Below are 23,654 nucleotides of genomic sequence, written 5' to 3' on the forward strand. Positions count from 1 at the left end.
TTCTTTGTTCCCTATTATAAATTCACCTGAGTTTGACTGCAAGGGACCTACGTTTGTTTTAGTAATCTTTTTCTCTTCACCTATCTATAGAAGCTTTTGCAGTCAGTTTTTATGTTCGCAGCAAGCTTCCTCTCATACTCTATTTCCCCCCTCCTAATTAAACTCTTTGTCCTCTTCTACTGTATTACAAAATTCTCCCAGTGCTCAGGTTTGCTGCTTTTTCTGGCCAATTTATATGCCTCTCCCTTGGATTTAACACTATCCTTAATTTCCCTTGTTAGCCACGGTTGAGCCATCTTCCCTGTTTTATTTTTACTCCAGACAGTGCCCCCTCCCTGGGGCAGCTCAGGGTCAGACACTGCAGCCCACAGGGACATCACACACTGCTCCTCCCTGGGGCAGCTCAGGGTCAGACACTGAACATATTGCACACTATAGGGGATGCACGAACTGCCCTGTCTCTGGTGAAGTCGCTGCTGGAAGGTCCGCAGTCAGAAGGCGAACTTCTCCAAACCACCTGGTCGTGAATCCTGAGTCCGATTGATGCCGAAACCCCACATTCTGTGCTGCAGCCTGAGAAGCCACAGAGACCACATAGGACCTCACAGACCCTGGAGAAGTCCCCAGACCCCAACCACCGACCTGGGACACTGGGTGTCCACAAGGGGGGAGCGATCTCTCTGCTCCCCCAGACCCCCCCATGTTAGCTGCAGTGTCACTATGAGCTGCAGGGAGTTACATTTAACCACAGCAGCTCTCCTCCCCTGAAGATGCTGACTCTGGCTGGGTGCAGAAATACAAAGCAATCATCTTCAATTTCCAGCACACACTCAGGAAATGTTACCCACTTACCCGGCACTGCAGGACTGGAGCAGACAATGCCTCCCTTAATTGTCCTGGTCCCAGACTGACCCAGAACCAGACCCTCCCTCACCCTCTCCTGTCCCAGACTGACCCAGAACCCCCTCATCCTCCCTTGTCCCAGACTGATCCAGATCCCCGCCCCCCCTCACCCTCCCTCCCCTGGATGACCCAGATCCCCCCTTCTCCCCCCTCCCCTGTCCTGTCCTGGACTGACCCAGAACCCCTTCCCCCTCCCTCACCAGCCCTTGTCCCAGACTGATCCAGATGCCCCCCTCCCCCCTCCCCTGTCCTGTCCCAGATTGACCCAGACCTCCCTCCCCTTCCCCTCCCTCCCCTGTCCTGAACTGTCACCATCTTTAAAAAGGTGACACAACAGACCCGGTCACCAATGGGACTGTTAGTTTATCAGCAATGGGTAAAATGCTTGAGGGAATCATTAGTGATGCATAATATGATTTTTTGGAAAGGGAGGGACATATTCGGGACACCCAACATGGCTTCATAAAACCGTCATGCTGTAGAAATGTACCTGTACTTTTGGAAGATTTAAGAAAGTTGGGTGAAGAGTGAAGTCCAGGAGATGTTCACTTCTTAGACTTCCTAAAGGTTTCTGGTAAGGTGCCGCACAAGAGACTGCTCTATCAGATTGAAGCCTCTGGTATTAACGGTAATATAATGAGCTGGATCGGGAACCTGCTGGCAGGATGTGGGCAGTGGCCTGTGGTCGATGGATTTGGGTGGGTTTGGAGACCGGTCACTAGTGGTGTCCTGCAGGAGTTGGTCTTGGGTCCGTTGCTCACAGATGGTGTTTACCTGTCCATCATTGTTCATATGTTAGTATGACTCACGGCCCTTTCACAAATTGGGCATTTATTCTAATCAGACAGGGGAGGGTGGGGAGGGTGGGGAGGGTCTGGTTCTGGGTCAGTCTGGGACAGGGGAGGGTGAGTGGTCTGGTTCTGGGTCAGTCTGGGACAGGGGAAGGTGGGGGGGATCTGGTTCTGGGACAGGGGAGGGCGGGGAGGGGTCTGGTTCTGGGTCAGTCTCCGACAGGGGAGGGGAGGGTGGCGAGGGGTCTGGTTCTGGGTCAGTCTGGGACAGGGGAGGGTGTGAGGAGGGGTCTGGTTCTGGGTCAGTCTCCGACAGGGGAGGGGTCTGGGTCAGTCTGGGACGGGGGGGTGAGGAGGGGGGGATCTGGGTCACTCTGGGACAGGGGAGGGTGAGGAGGGTTTGGGTCAGTCTGGGACGGGGGGGGTGAGGGGGGGATCTGGGTCAGTCTGGGATGGGGTGGGGGGAGGTGAAGGGGGTTATGGGTCAGTCTGGGACAGGCGAGGGTGGGGAGGGGTCTGGGTCAGTCTGGGACAGGGCGAGGTGAGGGGGAATCTGGGTCAGTCTGGGACAGGGGAGGGTGGGGAGGGGTCTTGGTCAGTCTGGGACAGGGGGGGTGAGGGGTGTCTGGGTCAGTCTGGGGGGGGTCTGATTCTGGGTCAGTCTGGGACAGGGGAGAGTGAGGGGTCTGGTTCTGGGTCAGTCTTGGACCAGGACAATTGAGGGAGTTGTTGCCTGCTCCAGTCTAGGACAGTGCCTGGTAAGTGGGGCACGTTTCCTGAGTGTGCGCTGGGAAGTGAAAATGATTGCTGTGTATTTTTGCACCCAGCCAGAGTCAGCATTGTAATGTCTATAGCGCCACACTGTGGACGTATCATGTTAGAAACATAGAAACATAGAAAATAGGTGCAGGAGTAGGCCATTCTGCCCTTCTAGCCTGCACCGCCATTCAATGAGTTCATGGCTGAACATGCAACTTCAGTACCCCATTCCTGCTTTCTTGCCATACCCCTTGCTCCCCCGAGTAGTAACTGCTTTTTGAATATATTTAGTGAATTGGCCTCAACAACTTTCTGTGGTAGAGAATTCCACAGGTTCACTACTTTCTGCGTGAAGAAGTTTCTCCTCATCTCGGTCCTAAATGGCTTACCCCTTATCCTTAGACTGTGACCCCTGGTTCTGGACTTCCCCAACATTGGGAACATTCTTCCTGCACCTAACCTGTCTAAACCCATCAGAATTTTAAACGTTTCTATGAGGTCCCCTCTCATTCTTCTGAACTCCAGTGAATACAAGCCCAGTTGATCCAGTCTTTCTTGATAGGTCAGTCCCGCCATCCCAGGAATCAGTCTGGTGAACCTTCGCTGCACTCCCTCAATAGCAAGAATGTCCTTCCTCAGGTTAGGAGACCAAAACTGTACACAATACTCCAGGTGTGGCCTCACCAAGGCCCTGTACAACTGTAGTAACACCTCCCTGCCCCTGTACTCAAATCCCCTCGCTATGAAGGCCAACATGCCATTTGCTTTCTTAACCACCTGCTGTACCTGCATGCCAACCTTCAATGACTGATGTACCATTACACCCAGGTCTCGTGGCACCTCCCCTTTTCCTAATCTGTCACCATTCAGATAATAGTCTGTCTCTCTGTTTTTACCACCAAAGTGGATAACCTCACATTTTTCCACATTATACTTCATCTGCCATGCATTTGCCCACTCACCTAACCTATCCAAGTTGCTCTGCAGCCTCATAGCATCCTCCTCACAGCTCACACTGCCACCCAACTTAGTGTCATCCGCAAATTTGGAGATACTACATTTAATCCCCTCATCCAAATCATGAATGTACAATGTAAACAGCTGGGGCCCCAGCACAGAACCTTGCGGTACCCCACTAGTCACCGCCTGCCATTCTGAAAAGTACCCATTTACTCCTACTCTTTGCTTCCTGTCTGACAACCGGTTCTCAATCCATGTCAGCACACTACCCCCAATCCCATGTGCTTTAACTTTGCACATTAATCTCTTGTGTGGGACCTTGTCGAAAGCCTTCTGAAAGTCCAAATATACCACATCAACTGGTTCTCCCTTGTCCACTCTACTGGAAACATCCTCAAAAAATTCCAGAAGATTTGTCAAGCATGATTTTCCTTTCACAAATCCATGCTGACTTGTACCTATCGTGTCACCTCTTTCCAAATGCGCTGCTATGACATCCTTAATAATTGATTACATCATTTTACCCACTACCGAAGTCAGGCTGACCGGTCTATAATTCCCTGTTTTCCCTCTCCCTCCTTTTTTAAAAAGTGGGGTTACATTGGCTACTCTCCACTCGATAGGAACTGATCCAGAGTCTATGGAATGTTGGAAAATGATTGTTAATGCATCCGCTATTTCCAAGGCCACCTCCTTAAGTACTCTTGGATGCAGTCCATCAGGCCCTGGGGATTTATCGGCCTTCAATCCCATCAATTTCCCCAACACAATTTCCCGACTAACAAGGATTTCCCTCACTTCCTCCCCCTTACTAGACCCTCTGACCCCTTTTATATCCGGAAGGTTGTTTGTGTCCTCCTTAGTGAATACCGAACCAAAGTACTTGTTCAATTGGTCCGCCATTTCTTTGTTTCCCGTTATGACTTCCCCTGATTCTGACTGCAGGGGACCTACATTTGTCTTTACTAACCTTTTTCTCTTTACATATCTATAGAAACTTTTGCAATCCGTCTTAATGTTCCCTGCAAGCTTCTTCTCGTACTCCATTTTCCCTGCCCTAATCAAACCCTTTGTTTAGGAGGCTCTGCTGAGTTCTAAATTTCTCCCAGTGTCCGGGTTCGCTGCTATTTCTGGTCAATTTGTATGCCACTTCCTTGGCTTTAATACTATCCCTGATTTCCCTTGATAGCCACGGTTGAGCCACCTTCCCTTTTTTAGTTTTACGCCAGACAGGAATGTACAATTGTTCTAGTTCATCCATGCGGTCTCTAAATGTCTGCCATTGCCCATCCACAATCAACCCCTTAAGTATCATTCGCCAATCTATCCTAGCCAATTCACGCCTCATACCTTCAAAGTTATCCTTCTTTAAGTTCTGGACCATGGTCTCTGAATTAACTGTTTCATTCTCCATCCTAATGCAGAATTCCACCATATTATGGTCACTCTTCCCCAAGGGGCCTCGCACAACGAGATTGCTAGTTAATCCTCTCTCATTACACAACACCCAGTCTAAGATGGCCTCCCCCCTAGTTGGTTCCTCGACATATTGGTCTAGAAAACCATCCCTTATGCACTCCAGGAAATCCTCCTTCACCGTATTGCTTCCAGTTTGGTTAGCCCAATCTATGTGCATATTAAAGTCACCCATTATAACTGCTGCACCTTTATTGCATGCACCCCTAATTTCCTGTTTGATGCCCTCCCCAACATCACTACTACTGTTTGGAGGTCTGTACACAACTCCCACTAACGTTTTTTGCCCTTTGGTGTTCTGCAGCTCTAACCATATAGATTCCACATCATCCAAGGTAATGTCCTTCCTAACTATTGCATTAATCTCCTCCTTAACCAGCAATGCTACCCCACCTCCTTTTCCTTTTATTCTATCCTTCCTGAATGTTGAATACCCCTGGATGTTGAGTTCCCAGCCTTGATCATCCTGGAGCCACGTCTCCGTAATCCCAATCACATCATATTTGTTAACATCTATTTGCACAGTTAATTCATCCACCTTATTACGGATACTCCTTGCATTAAGACACAAAGCCTTCAGGCTTGTTTTTTTTAACACCCTTTGTCCTTTTAGAATTTTGCTGTACAGTGGCCCTTTTTGTTCTTTGCCTTGGGTTTCTCTGCCCTCCACTTTTCCTCATCTCCTTTCTGTTTTTTGCTTTTGTCTCCTTTTTGTTTCCCTCTGTCTCCCTGCATTGGTTCCCATCCCCCTGCCATATTAGTTTAACTCCTCCCCAACAGCACTAGCAAACACTCCTCCTAGGACATTGGTTCTGGTCCTACCCAGGTGCAGACCGTCCGGTTTGTACTGGACCCACCTCCCCCAGAACCGGTTCCAATGCCCCAGGAATTTGAATCCCTCCCTGCTGCACCACTGCTCAAGCCACGTATTCATCTGCGCTATCCTGCGATTCCTACTCTGACTATCACGTGGCACTGGTAGCAATCCCGAGATTACTACTTTTGAGGTCCTACTTTTTAATTTAGCTCCTAGCTCCTTAAATTCGTTTCGTAGGACCGCATCCCTTTTTTTACCTATGTCGTTGGTACCAATGTGCACCACGACAACTGGCTGTTCTCCCTCCATTTTTAGAATGTCCTGCACCCGCTCCGAGACATCCTTGACCCTTGCACCAGGGAGGCAACATATCATCCTGGAGTCTCGGTTGCGGCTGCAGAAACGCCTATCTATTCCCCTTACAATTGAATCCCCTATCACTATCGCTCTCCCACTCTTTTTCCTGCCCTCCTGTGCAACAGAGCCAGCCATGGTGCCATGAACTTGGCTGCTTCTGCCCTCCCCTGATGAGTCATCCCCCTCAACAGTACTCAAAGCAGTGTTTCTGTTTTGCAGGGGGATGACCACAGGGGACCCCTGCACTACCTTCCTTGCACTGCTCTTCCTGCTGGTCTTCCATTCCTTATCTGGCTGTGGACCATTCACCTGCGATAAGGTCAACTCACTACATGTGCTACTCACGTCATTCTCAGCATCGTGTTACTGCAGCCAGACTGTTTACTCAACAGTCAGGTCACCTGACAAGAAGCAGGATTCTGGAAGATCTACCATCATAAAGAGTGTTGTGTGCTCTCTGGATCTATCACAAATGGCGATGAAAATGTGATAATTCAGAAAATACAAAGCTGAAATTTTTGTGAAGGATTCAGCCAGCCGAGAGGGAGACTTTGAAGCTTCTCTGTTTTGATTACAGCTACAAATCCGAGGTAAATTACTCGCACACTGCTTGAAGTGTCAGAATCAAAATGGCTGCATCTATGGGAGTGATAGGGCATTTTGGGGGATTTAAATGTGACCGGGACATAATATGTTTGGATTGGCGAGAAATGTTTTTCTCTGCAAATAATATAATCGAAGTCCCAGAGAATGAAGACCAGAACCGGGCTGTGTTGGAACAAAAAAGAGCGATTTTCTTAACTGAAGTTGGGCCTGAGTTGTATGAAATGCTGATAAATTTGCTTGTGCCTGACGAGCCAAAGGACACAATGCTTAAGGAGATTTTAACTAAGCTGGAACAGCACTACAACCCTGTACCCTTGGAAATTGCTGAAAGCTTCGTTTCGAAATATGAAATCAGAAGGCCAATGAAAATATCAGTGAATGCATTGTAGCATTAAAAAAGCTATCTATTCACTGCAATTTCGGAAACTTTCAGAACCGAGCATTGCGCGACCATTTTGTTTGTGGGATGAAAAATGATGCAATCAGAAGAAAGTTATCGACAACGCCTGACTTGACTTTTGATTTAGTTTGTCAGACAGCTAGGTCGATGAGCATGGCCGACCAATATTCCTAAAAATTTCAGACTATTTTCAGTCATCAGACAACCGAGGTGAATCGCCTGCAGGTTCAAAGTAAAAGGCGGTGGGGCCTCAAAGTCTCAGAAACTGGAAATGGGAACAGAGCATTGATGTCCTGCTATCGGTGCCTGGGACAACACATTGCTCAAATTTGTCCATATGTGAAGGCAGAGTGTTTCATCTGCAGGAATACTGGTCATCTTGCAAAGGAATGCCGACTGAAGGGTAAACCAGCTTTCAAAGCTATGAGTAGAAATCCCCAGAAACTACATAGTATGGAAGAAGAACATCAGGAGCACGAGGTTAATGGACAGCAATTCGAAAAGTATCATAATCCACATAGATGTTGCGGGTTTCAAGATACCAAAGGAAATCGACATGGGTGCATCCGTGAGTGTCATACCAGAGTCGCTATATCTCGACAAATTGTGTGATTTCCAACTGGAGAAATCCAAGATAGAGCTGCGAGGCTACTCGGGAGAGAACATTCCTGTGGTAGGTCGTATCACCGTACCGGTGAAATACAACGATCAAGTTCAGAGCTTGCCTCTAATAGTAGTGACAGGAGACAAGCCTGCCTTACTAGGAAGAAATTGGTTGGGATTACTGAATCTGGATTGGAGTGAGATTTTTCATGTTGAAACGAGATTTGTGTCAAAGGATGATATCAAGAATTATCCGAAGGTGTTCTGCGAAATGGGCAGTCCGATCCAAGGCTTCAAGGCAAGTGTCAGGATACAGAAGGATGCTAAATCGGTTTATTGTAAGCCACATTCTGTACCATATGCACTCGAGGACAAAGGTGAGCAAGAACTCAAAAGACTAGAGACTAAGAACATTATTTCTCAGATAGATCGATGTAATTAGGCTGCACCCATTGTTGTACCTAAGTCTGATGGTAAGGTAAGATTGTGTGGTGATTATAAAGTAACCGTAAACCAGGTTCCAAAGGGTAATCTCCCCAATACATTGCCAAATGTTGAAGATTTGTTCACAACACTGACAGGTGGTCAGATCTTCTCCAAGTTGGATCTTACGAATGACTACTTACAGCTTGAACTAGATGAGGAGTCCAAGTCATGTTTGACTATAAATACTCATCTAGGCCTATATCAATTTAATAGGCTACCGTTTGGAATGTCTTCCACCCCTGCCATATTCCAAAGGGTGATGAACCAGATTTTGCAAGGTATTGAAGGGGTAGTATGCTTTTTGGATGACATACTAATTTCAGCACCAAATAGGCAAATTCATAATAACATATTGAATGAAGTCCTGAAACGGCTCGAGAAGCACAGAATACGAGTGTCTGCTCGTAAGTGTGAGTTATTTCAAAGCTTAGTGGAGTACTTAGGGCACAGAGTAGGCAAAGATGGTTTACATCCAACCAAGACAAAGCTGGATGCAATCAGGATTGCACCCACTCCCAAGTATGTCACTGAACTTCGATCATTTTGGGGGCTTTGGAGTAATAGTGGGCAGTTGCTACCAAATTTGGCTCGAGTGTTACATCCACTGAATGACCGATTGAAAAAACAGGTCCATTGGAAGTGGTCAGAAGAATGTGAGACAGCATTCAAGGAGTGTAAAAGCAACTTGGTAGAAAGCAACATGTTAGTTCACTATGACGTATTTAAGGAGATTAAGCTAGCATGTGATGCTTCTCCGTATGGAGTTGGGGCTGTGACCTCTCATGTGCTGCGTAGTGGGGAGGAGAGACCAATTGCTTTTCCTTCACGCACTCTCAGTGCCAGTGAGAGTAATTATGCGCAAATCGAAAGGGAAGCTTAGGCATTAATTTTTGGGGTCGAGACATTCCACAAATACTTGTATGGTCGTAAGTTTACCATTGTTACGGACCATAAGCCCCGAACAGCAATTCTCCATCTAAAGTCTCCAGTTCCAACATTAGCTGCAGTCCGAATGCAGAGATGAGCTTTGATTTTGTCAGCATATACATATGATATTGAATACAGATGATCAGCTGATCACAGTAATGCTGATGCACTGTTTAGATTGCCTTCCCCATCACAAGTTACACCCGATAGAGAAGAAGTGTTTTATTTTTCATACATTGATGAACTGCCAGTCACAGCTGAAGAGATTGGTAGAGCAACCAAACGTGACCCAATGATATCAAAGGTATATGATTATATTGCAAATGGATAGCCAAACCAGGTAACAGGCAAAGATATTCGAAGGAATGAATTATCAGTCGATAAAGATTGTATCATGTGGGGTGCAAGAGTGGTTATACCAAATAAATTCAGGTCCAAATTATTAGGAGACCTCCATGACCAGCACCTGGGAATATGCTTGACCAAGAGTTTTGCACGTAGTTGTTTATGGTGGCCAGGTCTTGATAAAGATATAGAGTACATCGTGAGTCAGTGTACAACATGTCAATCGGTAAGCAAGCAACCACCATCAGTACCATTACAGCCCCGGAAATGGCCTCCCAGGGTGTGGTAAAGGCTACATATCGATTTTGCTGAGCTAGAAGGACAACAATTGTTCATTGTAATTGATAGCCATTCTAAGTGGGTCGAGGTGTTTCCAACGTGGAAAATAACAAGTAAAACATTAGACATTTTGGAAGTTTATTTTCTTAATTTGGCCTCCCAGAAGAAATTGTTTCTGATAATGGACCACAATTTCATTCAGAAGAATTTGCATAGTTCACGGGCAAAAATGGTGTGAAACATACCAAGGTTCCACCATACCACCTGGCTTCGAATGGTGCAGCAGAGCGCACTGTACAAATTGTAAAATGCACCCTTATAAAACAAATGTTGGATCTAAATCCAAAGAAATGACAGTTGTCATTGGATCACAAATTGGCTAATTTTCTAATTACGTATCGTAATACTCTTTATATAACTATTGGTAGAACACCAGCAGAGTTGTTTCTCAAATGACAGCCACGAACCAGATTCTCATTTTTAAAACCAGACTAGGCACAGTCCGTAGAAGACACAATTAAGACAGAAAGAGAATCGTGATAGTAAAAGAGAGAAGTGTGAAATTAAACCAGAAGGTGAGAGTGAAGAACCATCACCACAAATGGTTAAAGTGGTTACTAGGAAGAGTGGTGAAGATATGTGGTCCTTGCACATATTTGGTCAAAATGTTTGATCATGGACAGGTTAGGTTTGTTCACATTGATTATATTTTACTTACAAACATGGAAGGAGTTGAAGGTGGGAATGATTCAATTATTTCTGACTCATCAGATAGTTTTAATACACCAGTAGCAAATCCAACATCCAATGTACTGGAAACAAATCCAGGAGAGAATCAGAATTTAAGTCAAAGTCGGAGTCAGGAAAACAAACAGTCTGAAGTTAGTGAGTTCAAATGAAAATCAAGGGCATCCCTTGGAGGAAAACTTTCCTCAGGATCAATGTCGAATGAGTTTAAGTTCGACACCATAATTGGAAGATTCTGTTCAAGAGCAAAGGTATCTCTTTGAAACAGAAAATAATCATAATTTGTAAATATGGCAAAATAAGTCCATATCCTTTGTTATGTATAACCCTGCAAGTTATGTATGATGATTGTTATAATAACTTCTTCATTAAGGAGGGAGAAAGTGTAATGTCTGTAGCTCCACGCTGTGGCCGTATTGTGTTACTGCAGCCAGAGTGTTTAATAAACAGTCAGGTCACCTGACAAGAAGCAGGCTTCCACAGGTTTCCGAAAGATCTGCCATCTTAAAGACTTGTGTGTATTGTGTGCTCTTTGGATCTATCACAAGCATCTTCAGGGGAGGCGGGTTGCTGTGGATCAATGTAACTCCCCGCAGCTCACAGTGACAGTGGAACTAACATGCCCTCATTCCTCCTGCTCCAGGGGTCAGTCACGCTGCTCTCAGTCCGAGTTAATTGGAGGGACGACGTCATCTGCTGGACACGGGCAGTATTTCAAGGCACAGCCATCTAAGAGAAATCCAAATCCAACCAAAACATTCAATTCATTTTATTATCAATTATTTAACAAACTTTAGCTCCATTTATTGCAGTTTTCAGTATTTGAATAAAGCCCTTTTGATATTTTGTATCGGTCTTCACAGTAGAAGATATTAAATACATCCCAATAAAAGATAATCAAGGGGCTATCGGTAAGGGGGAGTTTAAAACAATCACTATCATTAAAGAAAAAGTATGCAGTAAAATAACGGGACTAAAGATAGACAAGTCCCCTGGACCCGATAACCTGCATCTTAGGGTCATAAAAGAAGTGACTGCAGAGATAATGGATGCATTGGTTGAAATCTACCAAAATTTCGCTGGATTCTGGGGAGGATTGGAAAACCACAAATGTAACAGATGGAAGGAAACTATAGACCAGTTAGTCTAACATCTGTCGTTGGGAAAATGCTGGAATCCTTTATTAAGGAAGCAGCAGCAGGACATTTGGAAAAGCATAATACAGTCAGGCAGAGTCAGCATGGAAGGGAAATCATGTTTGACAAATTCTTTGAGGATGTAACGAGCAGGGTGGATAAGGGGGAACTAGTGGATGTAGTGTATTTTAATTTCCAGAAGGCATTCGATAAGGTGCTACATAAATGGTTACTGCCCAGATAAGAGCTCACACGGTTGGGGGTAATATATTAGCATGGATAGAGGATTCGTTATCTAACAGAAAACAGAGAGTCGGGATAAGTGGGTCATTTTCCGGTTGGCAAACAATAACTAGTGGGATGCCGCACGGATCGGTGCTGAGGCTTCAACTATTTACAATCTATATTAATGACTTGGATGAAGGGACCAAGTGTAATGTAGCCAAGTTTGCTGATGATATAAAGTTCATTAGTTTGATTCCTGAGGTGAAGGGGTTGACTTATGAAGAAAGGTTGAGTAGGTTGGGCCTGTACTCATTGGAGTTTAGAAGAATGAGAGATGATCTTAGAACATTATAACATAAGAAATAGGAGCAGGAGTAGGTCATACGGCCCCTCGAGCCCGCTCCGCCATTTAATACGATCATGGCTGATCCGATCATGTACTCAGGTCCACTCCCCTGCCCACTCTCCATAACTCCATATTCCCTTACCGTTTAAGAAACTGTCTATTTCTGTCTTAAATTTATTCAATGTCACAGCTTCCACAGCTCTCTGAGGCAGTGAATTCCACAGATCCACAACCCTCTGAGAGAAGAAATTTCTCCTCATCTCAGTTTTAAATGGGCGACCCCTTATTCTAAGATTATGCCCTCTAGTTCTAGTCTCTCCCATCAGTGGAAACATCCTCTCTGCATCCACACCGTCAAGCCCCCTCATAATCTTATATGTTTTGATAAGATCACCTCTCATTCTTCTGAATTCCAATGAGTAGAGGCCCAATCTACTCAACGTTCCCTCATGTCAACCCCCTCATCTCCGGAATCAACCTGGTGAACCTTCTCTGAACTGCCCCCTGTTATGTCCATGAGGCAATGTGTTGTACTTGAACTGTAGTGACCTCAGTCCTTTATTGATAACTCCAGAGTGAGGATCACACCTGGTGGCCTGCCTTTTATACTAGGCCAGGCACACCTGTACAGGTAACCTGCAAGTCTCCCACTGTGGTGCCCTCTGGTGGCACACCTTGTGAAAGTACAAATAGTAGCCATGTAGGAAAAATGACATCACTCTCCCCCAAGCCTTTAGTGCAATCACCTCTGCATTGACTGTGCTCTGGGCTTAGCTCTATCTGGTTGACCCTTGGCGGGTTGTTTCAATCTTGGGTGAGTGGTTGGTATTTCGTTGGCAGTAGAGTGCTGGTGATTGTTGTTTGTGTGTGTCCCTGACCACTCCATTCTCTCCCCCCGCCCACATATAGATTATGCCGGAGGCTCATTACATTCATATACATTCATGTCCAGAAAAACAAGTTTGCATTACATTTGTGGTTCAGTTGAGAGGCAAGTGCATTCAACTGGTGAGATACATTATTGATACGTACTGGAGATTGGTAACCGGTGTGTGAGGACAAACTAGTGCCAGAACTGCTGGATGGTGTCCAGGTAGTCTGGTGGCAGCTCAGTGCCCAGTGCTGGCAGTGGGAACCCGGTTGGCTCGAGTTGCCTGCTCTCGGGGACGTTGCCATGGTCCCTAGCATCGGGCAGGTTCACAAATGCCTGTGACCTCCCTGTCCTTTCTTTGTGCCCCGGATTGCTGCTGCTCCCTGAGGGATGGTCGTCCAGCAGTGCACAGGGAACTGCTGACTCGCTAGCCTGAGCGTTATTTGGTTTGGGGTCCTGGCTGGTCCCGGTCCCCTTTGGGAGAACTGTTGCGGGTGACCCTTCGTTACCGGTATGGCCTTGATGGCGATAGGGTCTGGGGGCTGCGCCTTAGCGCAGTTTGCTCTTTCAGGCTCGTGGCGGTTGGTGCCATCGGGTGCCTGAGAGGTGGAGCCGATCAGGGGCAGGGTATTGATACCGGTGCCGTTGCCCTCCTGAGATCGCTTGCTCTGCAGCTTGTGTGTGTTGGCTGTGACCACACTCCATGGTGCATAACTCTGGTCCCAGGGATGCAGGCTACAGTGTTGGGTAGCTCACTGGACCTGTGTTTTCCCGATGGGTGTCTGCCCGCTGCATTGGCAGTATGCAGTTGAAATTCTACATCGCACAACGTTCCATTATTTATTGTGAATACCCTGTAGCTCCGATCACGATTGCGTGCCTTTTCCTTGCTTGTTGCATGTACACAACTCTGATCATCAGTTACACATTTTACCTCTAACTCACACAGTTGCTGTTACATTACTGGAGTGTATGGAACTGTCTCTTTAAGTGTGGTGGGTTGCAGGCCTCCTTTAAGAGAGCCTTGCTTTCTTTACCCCAATCCTCTTCTCCGTTTGGTGCCACATGTTGCTCCATCAGCAGTGCACAGAGTAACTTGTGCACCACGCCATCATGGAGTACCTTTACATCAGCATTACCAACAACTGCGATAAGTTCATTGGTGTAGGTGCACAGCTTTGCCTGAACCAGGACCAACTTGAGTCGTTCAGCTTGATTGTCCCATAGCCTCTCAAAGGTTTCTTGATTCATTACTGACTGACTCGCCCCCGTGTCCACTTCCATGAAGACTGGAACGCCATCTATCTCGACTTCCATCCTCAATGGGGAACACTCGGTGGTGCAGGTAAACATGTTATATGCCTCGTCGTGGGGCTGGGCTGCCTCTCTGCCTATCATTTCATAATCCATGCTGGATTCATGGCCATCTGCAGACTCTTCATCGACACAGTGAGTCATATTTCTCTTACACATTTGCTGGAGGTGGGCCTTTGTGCTGCAGCCTTTGCATACATAGTCTTTAAAACGGCACTGGTGAGCCCTGTGATTCTCTCCAGCATGGGGCTACTCGGTAAGCCCCCCTCGGCAAACTCTGAGTTAAGGGACTCAGGGGCCTCTTCTCTCTTCCCTGAGAGGGTTCACGTTCTACAGTCCAGTCTCTAAAAGGCGCCACTCTGTGCGCAGTACCTGCCGGGTTTGAAAACCGATGTCTGGCTGTGAGGATGCTCTCTTTGGGCTTGAGTTGCTTTTGGATCAGCGTTACAAGCTCCTCGTACGTCTTGGTCGTTGTCTTCGCTGGTGCCAGCAAGTCCCTGACGAGGTCATAGACGGTGGGCCCACAACTGGTTAGCAGGATAGCTCTGTGCTTGCCAGCCAGTGTGGCCATGTTGTCTCCTGCCAGGTCATTTGCTGTGAAGAAATGGGTGAGCCTCTCCACAAAGGCGTCCCAGTCATCACCATCGGCGAACTGCTGCAATGTACTAAGGGTAGCCATTTTCATGCGAAAGTCTATAATCTCATCGCCAATTTTATGTCCTTGGATGCTCTGATAATGACTCCATGAGGAAATGTGTTGTACTTGAACTGAAGTGACCTTAGTCCTTTATTGATAACTCCAGAGTGAGGATCACACCTGGTGGCCTGCCTTTTATACTAGGCCAGGCACACCTGTACAGGTAACCTACACGTTTCCACTGCAGTGCCCTCTGGTGGCACACCTTGTGATAGTACCAACACGAGCTATGTAGGATACATGACACCTCCAAAGCAAGTATATCCTTTTGTAAATATGGAAACCAAAACTGCACGCAGTATTCCAGGTGTGATCTCACCTGGACAACTGTAGCAAGACTGCCCTGCTTTTATACTCCATCCCCTTTGCAATAAAGGCCAAGATTCCATTGGCCTTCCTGATCACTTGCTGTACCTGCATACTAACCTTTTGTGTTTCATGCAAAAATACCTCCAGGTCCCGCTGTACTGCAACACTTTGCAATTTTTCGCCATTTAAATAATAACATGCTCTTTGATTTTTTTCTGCATGACCTCACACTTTCCAACATTATACTGCATCTGCCAAATTTTTGCCCACTCACTTAGCCTGTCTATGTCCTTTTGCAGATTTTTTGTGTCCTTCTCACACATTGCTTTTCCTCCCATCTTTATATCATCAGCAAACTTGGCTACGTTACACTCAGCCCCTTCCTCCAAGTCGTTAATATAGATTGTAAATAGTTGGGGTCCCAGCACTGATCCTCGCAGCACCTCACTGGTTACTGTTTGCCAACCAGAGAATGAACCATTTATCTCGACTCTCTGTTCTCTGTTAGTTAGCCAATCCTCTATCCATGCTAATATATTACCCCCAACCCAGTGAACTTTTATCTTGTGCAGTAACCTTTTATGTGGCACCTTATCAAATGCTTTCTGGAAATCCAAATACACCACATCCACTGGTTCCCCTTTATCCATCCTGTTCGTTACATCCTCAAAGAATTCCAGCAAATTTGTCAAACATCATAAATCCATGCTGACTCTGCCTGACTGAATTTTGCTTTTCCAAATGTCCTGCTACTGCTTCTTTAATAATGGACTCCAACATTTTCCCAACCACAAATGTTAGGCTAACTGGTCTATAGTTTCCTGTTTTTTGTCTGCCTCGTTTTTTAAATAAGCCATCAGGTCCAGGGGATTTAGTCCCATTATGTTACTGAGTACCACCTCCTTAGTAATTGTGATTTCCCCGGCCTGCGAGCACCATTGGAGCAGGCCGGGGAGCAGAAGGAGCAGCGTGGCGGGATACCACTCCAGGGAGCAGCACGTGCTGGAGCAGGAGAGCAACGCAGTGAAAAGGAACGTCACCAAGATCCAGGTCGGTGATTGGAGCGTGGGCAGATACAGCAGGAGCAGCGAGGTCGGGGCGAAGGAGCGGTGAGAGATTGTAGAGGGACGTGATTGGGGTCCAGGAGAGGCGTGAGTCCGGGGCCCAGAAGAGGCGAGGGCCCAGGGGCAGCACGGACCAGCCCACACTGTGACATGTGCGCACTAAGTCCGTGCAGCAGAGTTGGTCTCCAGTCGTCCTGGTTAACCCTTGCCACTGGACCAAGACCTCGCTCTGTCGAGCCCGTGTGGTGGCTGGTGTGCAACGGCCACCCCACGTTAAAACATTCACGCACAGGTATCTTCACCCTTCAAGATCTAGTTCGGACCTGGAATATTAGGTCCATCACTGAAACACCTTTGACGTGGAAGCAAGTCATCCTCGATTCGAGGGATTGCCTATGATGATGATGATGATGATGATGGATTGTGATTGTGTTAAGTTCCTCCCGCTCCCCGCCATAGCTCCTTGACTATCCACTGTTGGAATATTGTTATTGAAACATATAAGATACTGAGGGGGCTTGACAAGGTAGATGCAGAGAGGATTTTTCCACTAATGGAGAAATCTAGAACTAGGGCAGATAGTTTAAGAATAAGGGATTGCCGATTTAGAACGGAGATGAGGAGAAAGTTCTTTTCTCAGAGGGTCATAAATCTGTGGAATTCTCTGCTCCAGAGAGCTGTGGAGGCTGGGTGATTGAATAAATTTAAAAGTGGAGATAAACAGATATTTGAGTGATAGGGGAGTGAAGGGTTATGGGGAGCGGGCAGGGAAGTGCTTATTAAATGGCAGAGCAGGCTCGAGTGGCCAATGGCCTACTCCTGCTCCTATTTCTTATGTTTTTTTAAAGGGTGAAGTATGGATGCAAACACAATCAGCATTATATTTTTACCTGATCCTTTTCCCGTTGATTAATTTGTCAAATATCCCGAATATTAAACTCCAGCCCAGTTATAGGGGTTATCAATATCAGCAGAAAGAAAGCCCAACTGTCAGAATGGACACAATTCAGCAGAATCCAAACCCTGCAGCGTCTTGTGAACTCGCTGGTGTATCAGCAAGGTGGATGAGACAGTGAATGCCTTCCCACACTCAGAGCAGGTGAATGGCCTCTCCCCAGTGTGACTGCGCCTATGAACTTCCAGCTCAGATGGGTAATTGAATCACCTCCCACAGTCTCCATATTCCCACGGTTTCTCCATGGTTCTTGTGTCTCTCCAGGTTGGACGATCAGTTGAAGCCTGGTCCACACACACAACACGTGTACAGTTTCTCCCGCTGTCAATGCTGCGATGGTTTTCAGGCTGTGTAACTGATTAAAGTTCTTTCCACAGTCAGTGCACTGGAACACTCTCATGTGTGTGTGTCTCGAAGCTTTTCCAGTCACACTGATGTTTGAAATCTGTTCCCACAAACAGAACAAACAAACATTTCTCCTTCCACATTCAAGGGCCAATGATATTCAATGCCTGAGGGATCGAATGGTTGTGTCAGATCTTGGTATAGTTTAAGTTTCCCATCTGCAAATCCTGTCCTTGGAATACCCTGGAAAAGGAGTTTACAAAAATCATTACTGCAAGTACAGAAAATAAATTCAGAACAGACTATTCTAGATTGTATGGAACATTCTTTCCTCTCTTGTTCCTCCAAAGCTGTAAATCCCTGCCCCATACACTCTTCCCCCTCCCTGTCCTGAAATTCAAACACATCGCACATCTGAAGACAGCTTGTCCTCCGCTCCCAATTATCATCACCAACTCTGGCTGGGTTCAGTTCTACACTCACTGGTTCCCTCCCTCTCCTCCCCTGAAGTCTTTCCTTCTCATTGGGATATATTTTTGTTGCAAGTTATGAAATATCTCCTTAAATGTCTGCCACTGCTCATCAACTGTCCCATCTTTTAGTCTATTTACCCAGTCCACTTTAGCCTACTCTACCTTCAGACCTTTGTGGACTCCTTTATTTAAGCTTGGGACACTGATTTGAGATCCAACTTTCTCACCCTCCAACTGAATTTGAAATTCAACCATGTTATGGTCACTCATTCCTAGATCAGCCGTGATCATATTGAATGGTGGTGCAGGCTCGAAAGGCCAAATGGCCTGCTCCTTCACCTATTTTCTATGTTTCTATGTTTCTATGAAGTACTGACTCTGGCTGGGTTCAGTCACTGGGACGCTGACGCCCCGACCACGCTTCGCTCTTTTGCAAAGATCATAGAATCATAGAAATTTACAGCACGGAAGGAGGCCATGCAGCCCATCGTGTCCATGCTGACCAACAAGAGGCTACCCAGCCTAATCCCACTTTCCAGCTCTTGGTCCGTAGCCCTGTAGGTTACGGCACTTTAGGTGCACATCCAAGTACTTTTTAAATGTGGTGAGATTTCTGCCTCTACCACCCTTTCAGGCAGTGGGTCCAGACCCCCATCACCCTCTGCGTGAAGAAATTTCCCCTCATATCCTCTCTAAACCTTCATCCAATTAGTTTAAATTTATGCCCCCTGGTTATCGAACCCACTGCCAAGGAAAATAGGTCCTTCCTATCCAATCTATCCAGGCCCCACATAATTTTACACACCTCAATCAGGTCTCCCCTCAGCCTCCTCTGTTCCAATGAAAACAAATCCAGCCTATCCAATCTGTCCTCATAGCTTTGATTCCCCACTCCAGGCAACATCCTGGTAAATCTCCTCTGTACCCTCTTCAGTGCAATCACAACCTTCCTGTAATGTGGTGACCAGAACTGCACGCAGTACCACATCATCATCATGAAGCAGCATGGCTTGACCCCAGTCCAGAACTTGATTGGATCTGTGGTGGATCCATTGGTCAGAATCACGGCTTGCATGTCGTCATGGAGCAGGTGGAGGATGGCGACACACTTTTGGGGGCAGCCGAAATGTAGGAGGACGCTTCATAGTCCCTCGTGGTTAACAGTGTCAAAGGCCTTTGTAAGGTTCTAGATACAAAAGGCATCAAGGGGTATGGGGAAAAAGCGGGAATATGGTGTTGAGATAGAGGATCAGCCATGATCATATTGATTGGCGGAACAGACTAGAAGGGCCGAATGGCCTACTATTGCTCCTATTTTCTACGTCTATGTCAAAGCAGGCCATGTACAAGGGTTGGTGTTGTTCCCTGCATTTCTCTTGCAGCTGTCACGCCATATAGATCATGTCCGTTGTGCCCTGTAGTGAATGCAATCCACACTGTGACTTCGGGAGGAGCTCCTCAGCCACAGGGAGAAGACGGTTGAGGAGGATTCTAGCGATGACTTTTCCAGTGGTTGATAACAGGGAGATACCTCTGTAGTTGCCGCAGTCGAACTTTTCCCCTTTTTTAAAGATGGTCACGATTACTGTATCTCTGAGATCTCCTGACATGCTCTCCTCCCTCCAGATGAGAGAGATGAGGTCATGCATTCATGAAGAGTGCCTCTCCACCATAGTTTAGTGCCTCAGCGGGGATTCCATCTGCTCCCGATGCCTTGATGTTCTTGAGCTGGCGGATGGCCTTTTCTACCTCTTGCAGCGTTGGGGTTTCACTGAGATGGTGGCCGGTAGCATGCTGCAGGATGGAGTCGAGGACACTCATGGCAAAGGCAGAGTCTCGGTTAAGGAGATATTCGAAGTGCTCCTTCCAGCGGGTCCTGACTGCCTCGGTGTCCTTGATGAGTGTCTCCCCATTCTTGGCCAGCAGTGGGTCCTTGAGTGTTTGGGCCATAGGTGGATTTGACTACGATGAAGAATTCTCACACATCATGGCTGGCGGCCAGCTTCTGAATCTCCTGTGCTTTCTCCACCCACCATCTATTCTTTAGGTCACGGGTTCATTGTTGAACCTCGGCCTTAAGCCATCTGTAAAGCTGCTTTGTTGCTCACAAGTTGGGTTGTTGTTTTAGGTTCAGAAATGCCCTGCGCTTGCGATTTATTAGCTCCTGGATCTACTGGTCATTCTCATCAAACCAGTCCTGATTGAGTGACCGAGCGTCTCTTTGCAGCATTGGCTATGGTGACCTGGAGGCCAGACCTAGTGCTGTGGGCATTCTGCGCTACGGGGTCATCAAGGGTCGTCAGGTTAGCAGTGAGGCGCTGGCTGTACAGTGCTCTCTTTGAGTGCCCCAGCATTCCGTATGCCTTCTTAACCATCTTATCTACCTGGCCTGCTACCTTCAGGGATCTGTGGACCTGCACTCCAAGGTCCCTTTGTTCCTCTACACTTCTCAGTGTCCTACCATTTAATGTGTATTCCCTTCCCTGGTTAGCCTTCCCCAAATGCGTTACCTCACACTTCTCCGCACTGAATTCCATTTGCCCTGTTCTGCCCACCTGACCTGTACATTGATATCTTCCTGTAGTCCGTAGCTTTCTTCTTCATTATCAACTAAACAGCCGATTTTAGTATCATCTGAAAACTTCTTAATCATACCCCTATATTCAAGTTTCATCATCATCATCATCATCATTATCATCATAGGCAGTCCACTCTTAACATGAGTTTTTAGCTGGCTGTACAGTCCAATACGAGACCTGTCACTGTTGGTGTTGCCTATGAGGGTCCTGACGTTCCAGGTCCCAAACTTCATGTTAGAGAAGTGGAAGAAGCCTGTGCGTGAGTTCTTTTAACGTGGGGTGATCTTTGCACACCGGCTACCACACGGGCTCAGCCAAGCAAGGTCTTGGTCCAGTGGCAAGGGCGTCCAAGATGACTGGAGACCAGGCACAGCTGAATGAGCCTAGTTGCCTACGGCAAGATGTTGGCCGCAGGCTCGGCACTGAGTAGCGCCCTTGATGGTCTGAGGCTTGGCTGGGGCCAGGCATTGGGAAGGTCAGTGGCCCACTGGGCTTCAGAGTGGGGGGTCGGTGGGGGGGTCACAGCCATGATGCCCACCACGTGCTAGAGGAGGAGGAGAGCTCCTGTCGTCGTTGAAGGAGGAATTCACAAGTTTCGATCATTGATTTGTATCACAAGCAAGATGGCCACACATGCGCTCTGTGTCTCGACCTGCAGCCTTTCCTTTACAAAAATGGCGGCCATCAGCCTGGGCCTGTTATCGCGAAAAAGCTCCGGATCTGCAAATTCGGGAGCTGTAGTTTGTGAGTCCAGGTTTGCGACATACACCAGGTGTTTATGAAGCCTACCCGCCGGGTGCGTTACTCCACTGCGCCCCGTTGATTCGGATTTGCCTCGGCCTGCTCACAGCCCTGGCCCAGTTCTGATCAGAGTCACACTGCGCATGCACCACCTCCAGCCTTTGCACTGGGCTCTTGCACATTGACCCTGTGATGACCCTGTCACGCGGGCACAGAGGGCCCAGAGTCATCACAGGGTCAGAGGGCCCAGGATCATCACAGGGGCAGAAGGCCCAGGGTCATCACAGTCAAAGAGGGCCCAGGGTCATCACAGGGTCAGAGGGCCCAGGGTCGTCACAGGGTCAGAGGGCCCAAGGTTATCACAGAGTCAGAGGGCCCAGGGTCATCACAGGGTCAGAGGGATCAGGGTCATGACAGGGTCAGAGGGCCCAGGGTCATCACAGTCACAGAGGGCCCAGGGTCAGAGGGCCCAGGGACATCACAGGGTCAGAGGACCCAGGGTCATCATAGGGTCAGAGGACCCAGGGTCATGACAGGGTCAGAGGGCCCAGGGTATCACAGGGTCAGAGGACCCAGGGTCATCACAGGGTCAGAGGGTCCAGGGTCATCACAGGGTCAGAGGGCCCAGGGTCATCACAGGGTCAGAGGGCCCAGGATCATCACAGGGTCAGAGGGCCCAGGGTCTGAGAGCCTAGGGTCATCACAGGGTGAAAGGGCCCAGCGTCATCTCAGTGTCAAAGAACCCAGGACTATCACAGGGTCAAAAGGCCCAGGGTCATCACAGGGTTAGAGGGTCCAGGGTCAGAGGGACCAGGGTCATGACACAGTCAGAGGGCCCAGGGTCATCACAGTCACAGAGGGCCCAGGGTCAGAGGGCTCAGGGTCATCACAGGTTCAGAGGACCCAGGGTCATCATAGGGTCAGAGGACCCAGGGTCATGTCAGGGTCAGAGGGGCCAGGGCCATCACTGGTCACAGGGCCCAGGGTCATCACAGGGTCAGAGGGCCCAGGGTCATCACAGGTTCAGAGGGTCCAGGGTCATCACAGGTTCAGAGGGCTCAGGATCATCACAGGGCCAGAGGGCCCAGGGTCATCACAGGGTCAGAGAGCCCAGACTCGTCACAGGGTCAGAGGGCGCAGGGTCTGAGGTCCCAGGGTCATCATAGAGTGAAAGGGCCTAGCGTCATCACAGGGTCAAAGGGCCCAGGGTCATCTCAGCGTCAAAGGATCCAGGACTATCACAGGGTCAAAAGGCCCAGGGTCATCACAGGGTCAGAGGTCCAGAGGTCATGACTGGACAGAGGGCCCAGGGTCATCACAGGGTCAGAGGACCAGGGTCATCATAGGGTCAGAGGGCCAAGGGTAATGACAGGGTCAGAGGGCCCAGGTTCATCACAGGTCAGAGGGCCCAGGGTCATCACAGGGTCAGAGGGCCCAGGGTCAGAGAGCCCAGGGTCATCACAGCGTCAGAGGGTCCAGGGTCATCAAAGGGTCAGAGGGCTCAGGATCATCACAGGGTCAGAGGGCCCAGGGTCATCACAGGGTTAAAGGACCCAGGACTATCACAGGGTCAAAAGACCCAGGGTCATCACAGGGTCAGAGGATCCAGGGTCAGAGCGACCAGGATCATGACAGGGTCAGAAGGCCCAGGGTCATCACAGGGTCAGAGGGTCCAGGGTCATCACAGGGTCAGAGGGCCCAGATCATCACAGGGTCAGAGGGCCCAGGGTCATCACAGGGTCAGAGGGCCCAGGATCATCACAGGGTAAGAGGGCCCAGGGTCTGAGAGCCTAGGATCATCACAGGGTGAAAGGGCCCAGCGTCATCACAGGGTCAAAGGGCCCAGGGTCAGAGGGACAAGGACCATGACAGGGTCAGTGGGCATAGGGTCATCAGAGTCACAGAGGGCCCAGGGTCAGAGCGTCCAGGGTCATCACAGGGTCAGAGGACCCAGGGTCATCATAGGGTCAGAGGGCTCAGGATCATCACAGGGTCAGAGGGCCCAAGGTCAGAGGGCCCAGAGTCATCACAGGGTCAGAGGGTCCAGGTCATCACAGTGTCAGCGGGCTCAGGATCATCACAGGGTCAGAGGGCCCAGGGTCATCACAGGGTCAGAGGGCCCAGGGTCATCACAGGATCAGAG

Source organism: Pristiophorus japonicus, unplaced genomic scaffold (assembly GCF_044704955.1).
Source record: "Pristiophorus japonicus isolate sPriJap1 unplaced genomic scaffold, sPriJap1.hap1 HAP1_SCAFFOLD_457, whole genome shotgun sequence".
Taxonomy (NCBI): domain Eukaryota; kingdom Metazoa; phylum Chordata; class Chondrichthyes; family Pristiophoridae; genus Pristiophorus; species Pristiophorus japonicus.